Here is a 13,371-nt window from a genome sequence, read left to right on the forward strand (position 1 = left end):
CGGCCGTTCTGCACCTGTGCTAGTACTGCCCCCAACCCATGAAGACTACCATCGGTATACAACAAAAAAGGGGTGTCAAACCGGGCGTAGGCCAGCAATGGGGCACTCGTTAGGGCGGTTTTCACTCCATCAAATGCCTTTTTCTGTAGGGGCCCCCATGGAATGGGGCGATTTCGAGGACCCAGCGCTGTCCCTCTCAAAAGTTCATTCAAGGGACTCACCACTTGTGAGAATTTAGGCACAAACCGCCGATAGTATCCTGCTAGGCCCAGGAAGGCCCGCACTTCTCGCAGGTCACAAGGAGGTGGCCACTCTTGTACCGCCTTAATCTTACTGGCTAAAGGTAGTACCCCATCCGGGGTCACCAGATGCCCCAAATATTCAATCTGGTTTCGTAACAGTTGACATTTTTTTGGCTTTATTTTCAGGCCGTAGCTCTTGAGCCGCCGGAGAACTTGACGCAGCTTCTCCAGATGATCTTCAAATGAGGTTACGAACACCACAATGTCGTCTAGATATATCAGGACTGATTCAAAATTTAGATCGCCCAAGCAATGTTCCATCAGGCGTTGGAAGGTTCCTGGGGCGGTAGCGAGGCCAAAGGGCATCCGGTTGAACTCAAAGAGCCCCATTGGCAAGACAAACGCCGTCTTGGCCCGATCTTTTTCAGCCATTGGGACCTGCCAGTACCCGCTTGCCAAATCCAACGTTGAGAAATACTTGGCCCGACCCAGGGCCGACAGGGATTCTTCAATACAGGGTAAAGGATATGCGTCCCGTACGGTGTGGGCATTCAATTTCCGATAGTCCACACAAAATCAGAGTGTCCCATCCTTCTTGCGGACCAAGACTACAGGGGCCGCCCAGGGACTCCGGCTCTCTCGGATCACTTGGTTGTCCAGCATACTGGCCACCATGCTCTTCACCTCTTGATAGAGCGCCGGAGGAATTTGACGATATCTTTCTCTAATGGGTGGAGTATCCCCCGTTGGAATCTCATGCTCAATCGTCTGGGTACACCCGAAGTCCTCTCCATGTCGGGAAAATGTCTCTTGATGTTCCCACAAAACTCTCTCCAACTGCTCCAACTGCACGGGGGTCAGCTTCTCCCGATCCACTCCCATCTGCTCCATGATCACATGAACATTCCATTCCTCCGTAGGAGGTTCAGTCCGGCCTACCTCGACCGCGAATGTCCAGGATGACTGTTGATCTGGTCGCAATTCGAACCCTGCATTTTCCGGCACCTTCTCTGCCGGCACGAACAGTTCAGCCAGTATGGTCCCAGCGGGAATTGCAACAGCTTCATCTAAAACATTGATGCATCGGACCGGCACTCGTCCATTCTTCACAATCGCCAAAGACCGGGCCACATGTACCTTGGCAAATGAGGAACCCTCTCGGGCGGGCTCAAGTAGCACTTCAAGCCCATTCAATCTCTGTGCAGCTCCCACAGGCAGCATTAAGAGTTCCTCTTGTCTGGGTCCCAGCAGGATCGGGGCCCTCGAAGTCACTCGGACCCGGCCCACCCGGCCACCTGGGACCGCACTTTTCAGCAAGTCGCAACTCAGCACTAGACGGTGTAGAATTCTCTGTGTGGGTCGGTGTCTTGTCGCACGGGCCCAGTATCGGGGTCCTTCACTGGCATACATCTGGTGATTCAAATCTCGCAGCACGTTCATTCCGAGCGTCACTTCCATCCCTCTTCTAGGGGGGTGATCCACCAGTACTACCCCTTTCTGCCCCAGCTCTTGACCAAACATTTTTAGTTGCATCCAAACGATCCCTTTGACTGACAATTGACCATTATTTGCGGCGGTCAGTCGTATCACTCGGCCATCCTCTGGAATCACTAGTCGACTGAAGTATCTCTCATATACTTCTAGAGGCATTATAGTACATTCGGATCCCGTGTCAACCAAGCACCTCATCTTCCGCCCTTCAAACTCTGCTTCTATCACTGGACTACATGCAAACAAATCTTGTTCATTCCGTCGAGGGCTTTGTGTGGGTGGGGCCGCTGCTGCTTGCCCTCTCATGGCAGCGGCCGGAAGTTTAAAGCCGGCGACGGGGTTTCTGGGGCTGTAAGCGCCCGGCAGTAACGCGAGATGTGTCCCTGGCGGCCACACTTCCAGCAGGTGATTGTTCCTCGTGGGCGAGGGCTTGACTCATTCTGATAGGACGACCTGGCCATTTGCGGGGTCACCGTTCCAGGGGGTGGGGCAGGAGGTTCCCGTGAGGTGGTAGAGGCGGGATCAACTGTCAGTTGAGACAATTTCAGCTTCAACTCCTTCACCTCAGCACGCAAAGCTTGTACCACGCTTACAAGCCCCTCTCCCCCCGACCCTGATGACACACCTTCCTCCAGCTGGGCACTGTTCACTGACCCCTCGGGAACATAGGCTGATTTCTCTTCCCTTTCCACTGCAGCTCGGTAAATCTGCCAGAAAGATAACTCTGGTGCAACCCGGGCCATTTCCAACAGCTTGTCCCGGAGAAGTCTATGGGCTAAACCGGTGATGAATTGGTCCCGGAGCAAGCGGTCTACCTCCCGGAACGCCCCCATGGCCCCCGGGTCTAGTCGCTACATCTCATTCAACATCTCTTGTAAAATATTAGAGTACTGCATCAGGGACTCACACTCTCTCTGGGGACGATTAAAGAATAGGGACCGAAGCTGGGCCACACGCGCTCGGCCCCCCAAACTCCCCTCTAACAGTTCCAAAATCTTTTCTAATGTATCCCTCTCTGATTCTGGGCTCACCATCACCATACGCCTAATATCACCCTCCAGTGCATTTAATGCCAGCTCAGCGCGTAACGCGGGGGTCAAATTACACATGCGCAGAATACTCCGGATTCTCTCAGCCCAATCTTGCAACGCCATATTGCGCCCATCGTATTTCAGCATGTGCTGAAGTAAAGCTCCTACAGGCACATACCCTCCCGGAGTCGCAGCGGCTGCCAGGGGAACCCCAACCCCCGAGGAGGATGCGGATACAGCGGGGTCATTTCCACCCTCGCCCTCGTCCATGACAAACACTGGATCCTGCCGACTACGCCAAAAATGTAATGACCAGAGGTCCGAATAAGATCCAGTGAGTCACAAACCAAGACCAAGGCAGAAATCTCCAACGGTATTTACTCAAAGGCAAATTAATCAAGGTAATATGGAGAATATTAAGGCAGATGCACCCCAAAGATACACTAATTCAGCAGCAGCTGAAATCACTGTGCCACTCAAAGGTCTCCTGAGAACTGTGTACTACAACAGACTAGTAAGAAATTTACCTAACAGGCAACTAAAAACAGGAACAAGTGTAAATTGAATGTAGTGTTATTAAGGGAGCCCCTGGAATGGCACATTGAGTATAACTTACACAACTCTAATATAAGATACACCTCTAAAGTAACAATTTAACACTCTGAGCAGAGATACCCGGGTATCTATAACTATGGTACCGTATCCTGAGATGGATTTCCTCTCAGGCAGGAATCCGCATAGGCTGTAGCCAGTTCATATCTTCAGCGCCAATAAGTTACAGCAAGCTCCTCTTGTCTTGTCGGCCGATGCCGAGCCCAAACGCCGGGGACTTAGTTAGTGGTCTCACGATGTAGTCTCTGCTTCTGTAGCTCCTAGGAATGGTTCCACGACAATCCGTCCGTCTCTGTATCAGCAGTCTGTCCAGACTTGTTCCTCCACTCAATGCACAGGGAATCCACAGACTTCCAAATTCGTACTGGGTTCTTAGCAAAGTCTCCGTCTTTTCTTAGATAAAGGGTTAGCTCCTCTCCAGGAAACGTTAGCAACACAAGTCTCTCACAGAGTTAAACAAAAGGTTAGCTCTTCTCCAGGGGAACGTTAGCAACAAAAAGTCTCTCAAAAGCTTCTTTTCCTCCAAAAACACTTGCAGTAAATCCACACAGTCTCTTTTTAAGATCTCACAGCAGCTTCTCCTTTTCTTCCCGCCTTTTCTCTCTCAGCTCTCACTTCCTACTTTCACTTTACACTCGAGACACTAGACCCCACCCCGCAGCACACATTGTCTCTGGGAGGTCTGTCCTCTGCTGCAACAGGCAAAAACCACAGGGTCCTAGTGCCCTCTCAGTGGGACTACAGTTCACCCTCTTACATACAGGCAACTGTTTCTGGTCACTTACCCCTCATCAGTACAGAACAAGGCTTGGCTCGCTGAGTGACATTTCCTTAACATGATTTGGAAGGGGGCTTAAAGAAAAGCTAATATGAATCTTTCACCCTTTTACCCTTTAATAAGCCTTGAAACGTAACCAGGAATATTAGCCAAGCCAGACACCCATCTACAGGCAGCTGTTTCTGGTCACTTACTGCTCATCAGTGCAGAGCCGAGGTTTGACTGGCTTAAAGAGACCTTTCTAATACAGTTTGGAGGGGGAGAATAGTGACCCTGATCCTGTGACACTGAACTAAAGCCCTTATTGACCCTTGGGGCCTATATAATTGGCAGATGGATTAAAGTGACTCGATTCCGCACAGTCACCAGCAGCCTTTCCCACTGGCGGAGACGTATGTCCCCCCTTTTGATCATGCAGACGTAGCAGAGCTTAGTTTGTCACTGCAGCTGAGCAGAGCATAGCAGAATTGGTTATTTTGTTCTCCGCCAGCTCGGAATATCACTTTTTTTTCTGCAATCCAGGTATTCTTGCTTACAGATACAAGCGCGGGAATGGTTTCTGTATCCGACATAACATTCCAGTACGCTGCAGAGATATTTTTTTTTTTCTGCAATGTCCTTATAAGGATGGACCCCTTTAAGGGAGATGGTTGATAAAGGGGTGGAGAGAATGGATGATAGGGAGGGAGAGAGGGAGACGAGCTCTACAGTTTGCTGGCCTGGACTGTAGGGGATGAGAATGTTTTAAATAGCATGGAATATGTTCACACAGTCACACAGCTCTGCATCACCAGAGACGCAGCGTACCTCCTGGCAGGCAAGGTTAATGCACTATTGATCACAGCCAGGTAAGTTACGCTTCCTAATGCACTATTTAAAGGGCAACACCCAATCCAAGATCCTATTTTACAGATTAAATCAGAGATGAATCTTAGTGGATTTTTGCACATTTTTTTGTTGACACTGCGTCTCCAGGATGATCAGTGACAGCGGTAATACTTCTGACTTGTTGCAGTTTGCTTCCTGACATTGTTTCGGTGATGTTGTATATATTACATCTCTCCTGCACCAGGCGGGGGGGTCTCTGGTGTGGATTCTGCCTCTGCTGGCAGAAAACGCACCTGCGGATTTGTCACGTTTTTTGTGCGGTTCCGCAGCGTTTTTTGTGCGTTTCTCTTGCGGATTTGCTGCGTTTTTACCCCTGCGGTTTTCTATAATGGAATGCGTACAAAAACGCTGCAGATTCACAAAAAAAGAAGTGACATGCTACTTCTTTAAACTGCAGCGTTTCCGCAGCGGATTTTCCGCAAAGTGTGCACAGCATTTTTTTTCTCACTGATTTACATGATGGCTGGTTTATATTGGACGCCCAATTTTTAGGCGGACACAGAACTCCAGCAGATGGAAATATCGGACATCAGTGGCTTCACGCGTTTCGGGAATGGGGGGCACTCTGAAACGCGTTGTCCCCCTGCAATAAAAATAATGATTGGGCATTGAGGTCCCTTCCGGGCTAATAATGATTGGGCATTGAGGTCCCTCCCGGGTTATATCCACCTGCCGTTCCCCTGACATATATATGTAAGAGGATTTCCAGTGACTGCGGCACCCCGGGCATTGCCAGGCTACATGAGTCAATGTGTCTTTACACAATGACAGAATTTTATGGTGGTGGTGATGGGTGCTGCCCTCCTCTAGAAGTAGCACCCAACGGAGCGATTAGTTTCATGGAAAGTACGGCTGATTAGACGTGTCCACAACCCTCAACATCAATCAACCATGATGTCAGGGGTTGTAATCCATCATAAAATCATATAAAACCTTAAGTATCTCTGTACGTCCTACAAAGCTTCCTTCTCCATGAGTCTGACTTTACAGGGGTCCAGGGAGCTGAGATATGGGGGGGCTTAGATAGCAGGGTCCCCACCCAAGGTCACCTGGAATATCCTTTCCCTATAGGTAGAAGATAGTGGCTCTGACAGGATCTGCCAGGATAGTAACACTTTCACCATTTCTTACTTCTTAATGAGCGACCTGGCAAACAGAGCGCGATATCTCAGCGCCCAGGATCCCAATCACAGACAGGAATATTGGGGAGAACAGCGGACACTGCTGGGAAAAGCTGCAGAGATCCCCGGGAATAAAGGGAGGAGGTATATAGCACGGGAAATGGTATATACTACAGTGCAGATACAGGTATATGGTATATATACTAATATATGCTATATACTACAGTGCAGATACAGATATATATATATATATACATACTAATCTATGCTATATACTACAGAGCAGATACAGATATATATATATACTAATATATGCTATATACTACAGAGCAGATATAGATATATATATATACTAATATATGCTATATACTACAGAGCAGATACAGATATATATATATATATATATATACTAATATATGCTATATACTACAGAGCAGATACAGATATATATATATATATACTAATATATGCTATATACTACAGAGCAGATACAGATATATATATACTAATATATGCTATATACTACAGAGCAGATACAGATATATATTTATATATACTAATATATGCTATATACTACAGAGCAGATATATATATACTAATATATGCTATATACTACAGAGCAGATACAGATATATATATATACTAATATATGCTATATACTACAGAGCAGATACAGATATATATATACTAATATATGCTATATACTACAGAGCAGATACAGATAGGTATATTCTAATATATGCTATATACTACAGAGCAGATATAGATATATATATATACTAATATATGCTATATACTACAGAGCAGATACAGATATATATATATATATATATACTAATATATGCTATATACTACAGAGCAGATATAGATATATATATATATACTAATATATGCTATATACTACAGAGCAGATATATATATATATATATACTAATATATGCTATATACTACAGAGCAGATACAGATATATATATATACTAATATATGCTATATACTACAGAGCAGATACAGATAGGTATATTCTAATATATGCTATATACTACAGTGCAGATACAGATAGGTATATACTAATCTATGCTATATACTACAGTGGAGATACAGATATATATATACTAATATATGCTATATACTACAGAGCAGATACAGATAGGTATATTCTAATATATGCTATATACTACAGAGCAGATACAGATATATATATACTAATATATCCTATATACTACAGAGCAGATACAGATAGGTATATTCTAATATATGCTATATACTACAGAGCAGATACAGATAGGTATATTCTAATATATGCTATATACTACAGAGCAAATACAGATAGGTATATTCTAATATATGCTATATACTACAGTGCAGATACAGATAGGTATATACTAATCTATGCTATATACTACAGTGGAGATACAGATATATATATATATACTAATATATGCTATATACTACAGAGCAGATACAGATAGGTATATTCTAATATATGCTATATACTACAGAGCAGATACAGATATATATACTAATATATGCTATATACTACAGAGCAGATACAGATAGGTATATTCTAATATATGCTATATACTACAGAGCAGATACAGATAGGTATATTCTAATATATGCTATATACTACAGAGCAGATACAGATAGGTATATTCTAATATATGCTGTATACTACAGTGCAGATACAGATACCGTATATATACTAATCTATGCTATATACTACACTGCAGATACAGATATATATATATATACTAATATATGCTATATACTACAGTGCAGATACAGATATATATATACTAATCTATGCTATATACTACACTGCAGATACAGATATATATATATATATATACTAATATATGCTATATATTACAGTGCAGATACAGATATATACTGTATACTAATATATGCTATATACTACAGAGCAGATACAGATATATATATATATATATACTAACATATGCTATATACTACAGTGCACATTCAGATATATATATATATACTTATATATGCTATATACTACAGTGCCGATACAGATAGGTATATACTAATATATGCTATATACTACAGTGGAGATACAGATAGGTATATACTAATATATGCTATATACTACAGTGGAGATACAGATAGGTATATACTAATATATGCTATATACTACAGAGCAGATACAGATAGGTATATACTAATATATGCTATATACTACAGAGCAGATACAGATAGGTATATTCTAATATATGCTATATACTACAGAGCAGATACAGATAGGTATATTCTAATATATGCTATATACTACAGTGCAGATACAGATACCGTATATATACTAATCTATGCTATATACTACACTGCAGATGTAGATGTAGATATATGCTATATACTACAGAGCAGATACAGATAGGTATATACTAATATATGCTATATACTACAGAGCAGATACAGATATATATATATATATATATATATATATATATATACTAATATATGCTATATACTACAGAGCAGATACAGATATATATATACTAATATATGCTATATACTACAGAGCAGATACAGATATATATATATATACTAATATATGCTATATACTACAGAGCAGATATAGATATATATACTAATATATGCTATATACTACAGAGCAGATACAGATATATATATATATATATACTAATATATGCTATATACTACAGAGCAGATACAGATATATATATACTAATATATGCTATATACTACAGAGCAGATACAGATAGGTATATTCTAATATATGCTATATACTACAGTGCAGATACAGATAGGTATATACTAATCTATGCTATATACTACAGTGGAGATACAGATATATATATACTAATATATGCTATATACTACAGAGCAGATACAGATAGGTATATTCTAATATATGCTATATACTACAGAGCAGATACAGATAGGTATATACTAATCTATGCTATATACTACAGTGGAGATACAGATATATATATACTAATATATGCTATATACTACAGAGCAGATACAGATAGGTATATTCTAATATATGCTATATACTACAGAGCAGATACAGATAGGTATATTCTAATATATGCTATATACTACAGAGCAGATACAGATAGGTATATTCTAATATATGCTATATACTACAGAGCAGATACAGATATATATATATATATATACTAATATATGCTGTATACTACAGTGCAGATACAGATACTGTATATATACTAATCTATGCTATATACTACACTGCAGATACAGATATATATATATATACTAATATATGCTATATACTACAGTGCAGATACAGATATATATATATATATATACTAATCTATGCTATATACTACACTGCAGATACAGATATATATATATATATATACTAATATATGCTATATATTACAGTGCAGATACAGATATATACTGTATACTAATATATGCTATATACTACAGAGCAGATACAGATATATATATATACTAACATATGCTATATACTACAGTGCACATTCAGATATATATATATATACTTATATATGCTATATACTACAGTGCCGATACAGATAGGTATATACTAATGTATGCTATATACTACAGTGGAGATACAGATAGGTTTATACTAATATATGCTATATACTACAGAGCAGATACAGATAGGTATATACTAATATATGCTATATACTACAGAGCAGATACAGATAGGTACATACTAATATATGCTATATACTACAGAGCAGATACAGATAGGTATATTCTAATATATGCTATATACTACAGAGCAGATACAGATAGGTATATTCTAATATATGCTATATACTACAGAGCAGATACAGATATATATATACTAATATATGCTGTATACTACAGAGCAGATACAGATATATATACTAATATATGCTATATACTACAGTGCAGATACAGATACCGTATATATACTAATCTATGCTATATACTACACTGCAGATGCTGATATATATATATATATATACTAATATATGCTATATACTACAGTGCAGATACAGATATATATATATATATATATACTAATCTATGCTATATACTACACTGCAGATACAGATATATATATATATATATATACTAATATATGCTATATATTACAGTGCAGATACAGATATATACTGTATACTAATATATGCTATATACTACAGAGCAGATACAGATATATATATATATATATATATATATATATATACTAACATATGCTATATACTACAGTGCACATTCAGATATATATATATACTTATATATGCTATATACTACAGTGCCGATACAGATAGGTATATACTAATATATGCTATATACTACAGTGGAGATACAGATAGGTATATACTAATATATGCTATATACTACAGAGCAGATACAGATAGGTATATACTAATATATGCTATATACTACAGAGCAGATACAGATAGGTATATACTAATATATGCTATATACTACAGAGCAGATACAGATAGGTACATACTAATATATGCTATATACTACAGAGCAGATACAGATAGGTATATGCTAATATATGCTATATACTACAGAGCAGATACAGATAGGTGCATACTAATATATGCTATATACTACAGAGCAGATACAGATAGGTATATACTAATATATGCTATATACTACAGAGCAGATTCAGATATATATATATATACTAATATATGCTATATACTACAGAGCAGATACAGATAGGTATATACTAATATATGCTATATACTACAGTGCAGATACAGATATATATACTAATATATGCTATATACTACAGAGCAGATACAGATATATATACTAATCTATGCTATATACTACAGAGCAGATACAGACCAATCTAATTAGTTTTTATGAAGAGGTAAGCTATAGGCTGGACCACGGTGAGTCATTGGACGTGGTATATCTCGATTTTTCCAAAGCGTTTGATACCGTGCCGCACAAGAGGTTGGTACACAAAATAAGAATGCTTGGTCTGGGGGAAAATGTGTGTAAATGGGTTAGTAACTGGCTTAGTGATAGAAAGCAGAGGGTGGTTATAAATGGTATAGTCTCAAACTGGGTCGCTGTGACCAGTGGGGTACCGCAGGGGTCGGTATTGGGACCTGTTCTCTTCAACATATTCATTAATGATCTGGTAGAAGGTTTACACAGTAAAATATCGATATTTGCAGATGATACAAAACTATGTAAAGCAGTTAATACAAGAGAAGATAGTATTCTGCTACAGATGGATCTGGATAAGTTGGAAACTTGGGCTGAAAGGTGGCAGATGAGGTTTAACAATGATAAATGTAAGGTTATACACATGGGAAGAAGGAATCAATATCACCATTACACACTGAACGGGAAACCACTGGGTAAATCGGACAGGGAGAAGGACTTGGGGATCCTAGTTAATGATAAACTTACCTGGAGCAGCCAGTGCCAGGCAGCAGCAGCCAAGGCAAACAGGATCATGGGGTGCATTAAAAGAGGTCTGGATACACATGATGAGAGCATCATACTGCCTCTGTACAAATCCCTAGTTAGACCGAACATGGAGTACTGTGTCCAGTTTTGGGCACCGGTGCTCAGGAAGGATATAATGGAACTAGAGAGAGTACAAAGGAGGGCAACAAAATTAATAAAGGGGATGGGAGAACTACAATACCCAGATAGATTAGCGAAATTAGGATTATTTAGTCTAGAAAAAAGACGACTGAGGGGCGATCTAATAACCATGTATAAGTATATAAGGGGACAATACAAATATCTCGCTGAGGATCTGTTTATACCAAGGAAGGTGACGGGCACAAGGGGGCATTCTTTGCGTCTGGAGGAGAGAAGGTTTTTCCACCAACATAGAAGAGGATTCTTTACTGTTAGGGCAGTGAGAATCTGGAATTGCTTGCCTGAGGAGGTGGTGATGGCGAACTCAGTCGAGGGGTTCAAGAGAGGCCTGGATGTCTTCCTGGAGCAGAACAATATTGTATCATACAATTATTAGGTTCTGTAGAAGGACATAGATCTGGGGATTTATTATGATGGAATATAGGCTGAACTGGATGGACAAATGTCTTTTTTCGGCCTTACTAACTATGTTACTATGTATGTTACTATGTTACTATATATACTAATCTATGCTATATACTACAGTGCAGATACAGATATATATATATATACTAATATATGCTATATACTACAGGGCAGATACAGATAGGTATATTTTAATATATGCTATATAATACAGGGCAGATACAGATAGGTATATACTAATATATGCTATATACTACAGTGCAGATACAGATAGGTATATTCTAATATATGCTATATACTACAGAGCAGATACAGATATATATATACTAATATATGCTGTATACTACAGTGCAGATACAGATAGGTATATTCTAATATATGCTATATACTACAGTGCAGATACAGATAGGTATATACTAATATATGCTATATACTACAGAGCAGATACATAGTATATACTAATATATGATATACTAGATAGTGGCCCGATTCTAACGCATCGGGTATTCTAGAATATGTATGTATGTATATAGCAGCCACATAGTATATAGCACAGGCCACGTAGTATATAGGAGTACTACGTGGCCTGTGCTATATACTATGTGGCTGCTATATACATACATACATACATATTCTAGAATACCCGATGCGCTAATAGAGGCCACGCAGTAAATAACACAGCCCACGTAGTATATAACACAGCCCATGCAGTATATAGTAGCCACGCAGTATATAACACAGCCCACGCAGTATATAGTAGCCACGCAGTATATAACACAGGCCACGTAGTATATAACACTGGCCACGTAATATATAACACAGCACACGTGATAAATAGTACAGCACACATAGTATCTAACACTGGCTACGTAGTATATACCACGCAGTATATAACACAGCCCACTTAGTATATAGCAGTGTGGGCACATATCCCTGTTAAAAAAATAATAAAAATAAAAAATAGTTATACAGTGGGGCAAAAAAGTATTTAGTCAGTCAGCAATAGTGCAAGTTCCACCACTTAAAAAGATGAGAGGCGTCTGTAATTTACATCATAGGTAGAACTCAACTATGGGAGACAAACTGAGAAAAAAAAATCCAGAAAATCACATTGTCTGTTTTTTTATCATTTTTTTTGCATATTATGGTGGAAAATAAGTATTTGGTCAGAAACAAACAATCAAGATCTCTGGCTCTCACAGACCTGTAAC

General features: G+C 39.5%; 1 protein-coding gene across 1 annotated transcript in view; it reads left to right on the forward strand.

Annotated features, from left to right (window-relative positions):
- The first annotated feature begins 4,833 nt into the window (after positions 1-4,833).
- PNCK (pregnancy up-regulated nonubiquitous CaM kinase) overlaps positions 4,834-13,371 on the forward strand; it is a 97,205-nt gene continuing 88,667 nt past the window's right edge. Inside the window, exon 1 of the mRNA XM_069748296.1 lies at positions 4,834-5,002. The gene's annotated coding sequence lies outside the window, so the exon portion shown is untranslated. The remainder of the gene's footprint in view (positions 5,003-13,371) is intronic.

Source organism: Ranitomeya imitator, chromosome 2, assembly GCF_032444005.1.
Source record: "Ranitomeya imitator isolate aRanImi1 chromosome 2, aRanImi1.pri, whole genome shotgun sequence".
Lineage (NCBI taxonomy): Eukaryota > Metazoa > Chordata > Amphibia > Anura > Dendrobatidae > Ranitomeya > Ranitomeya imitator.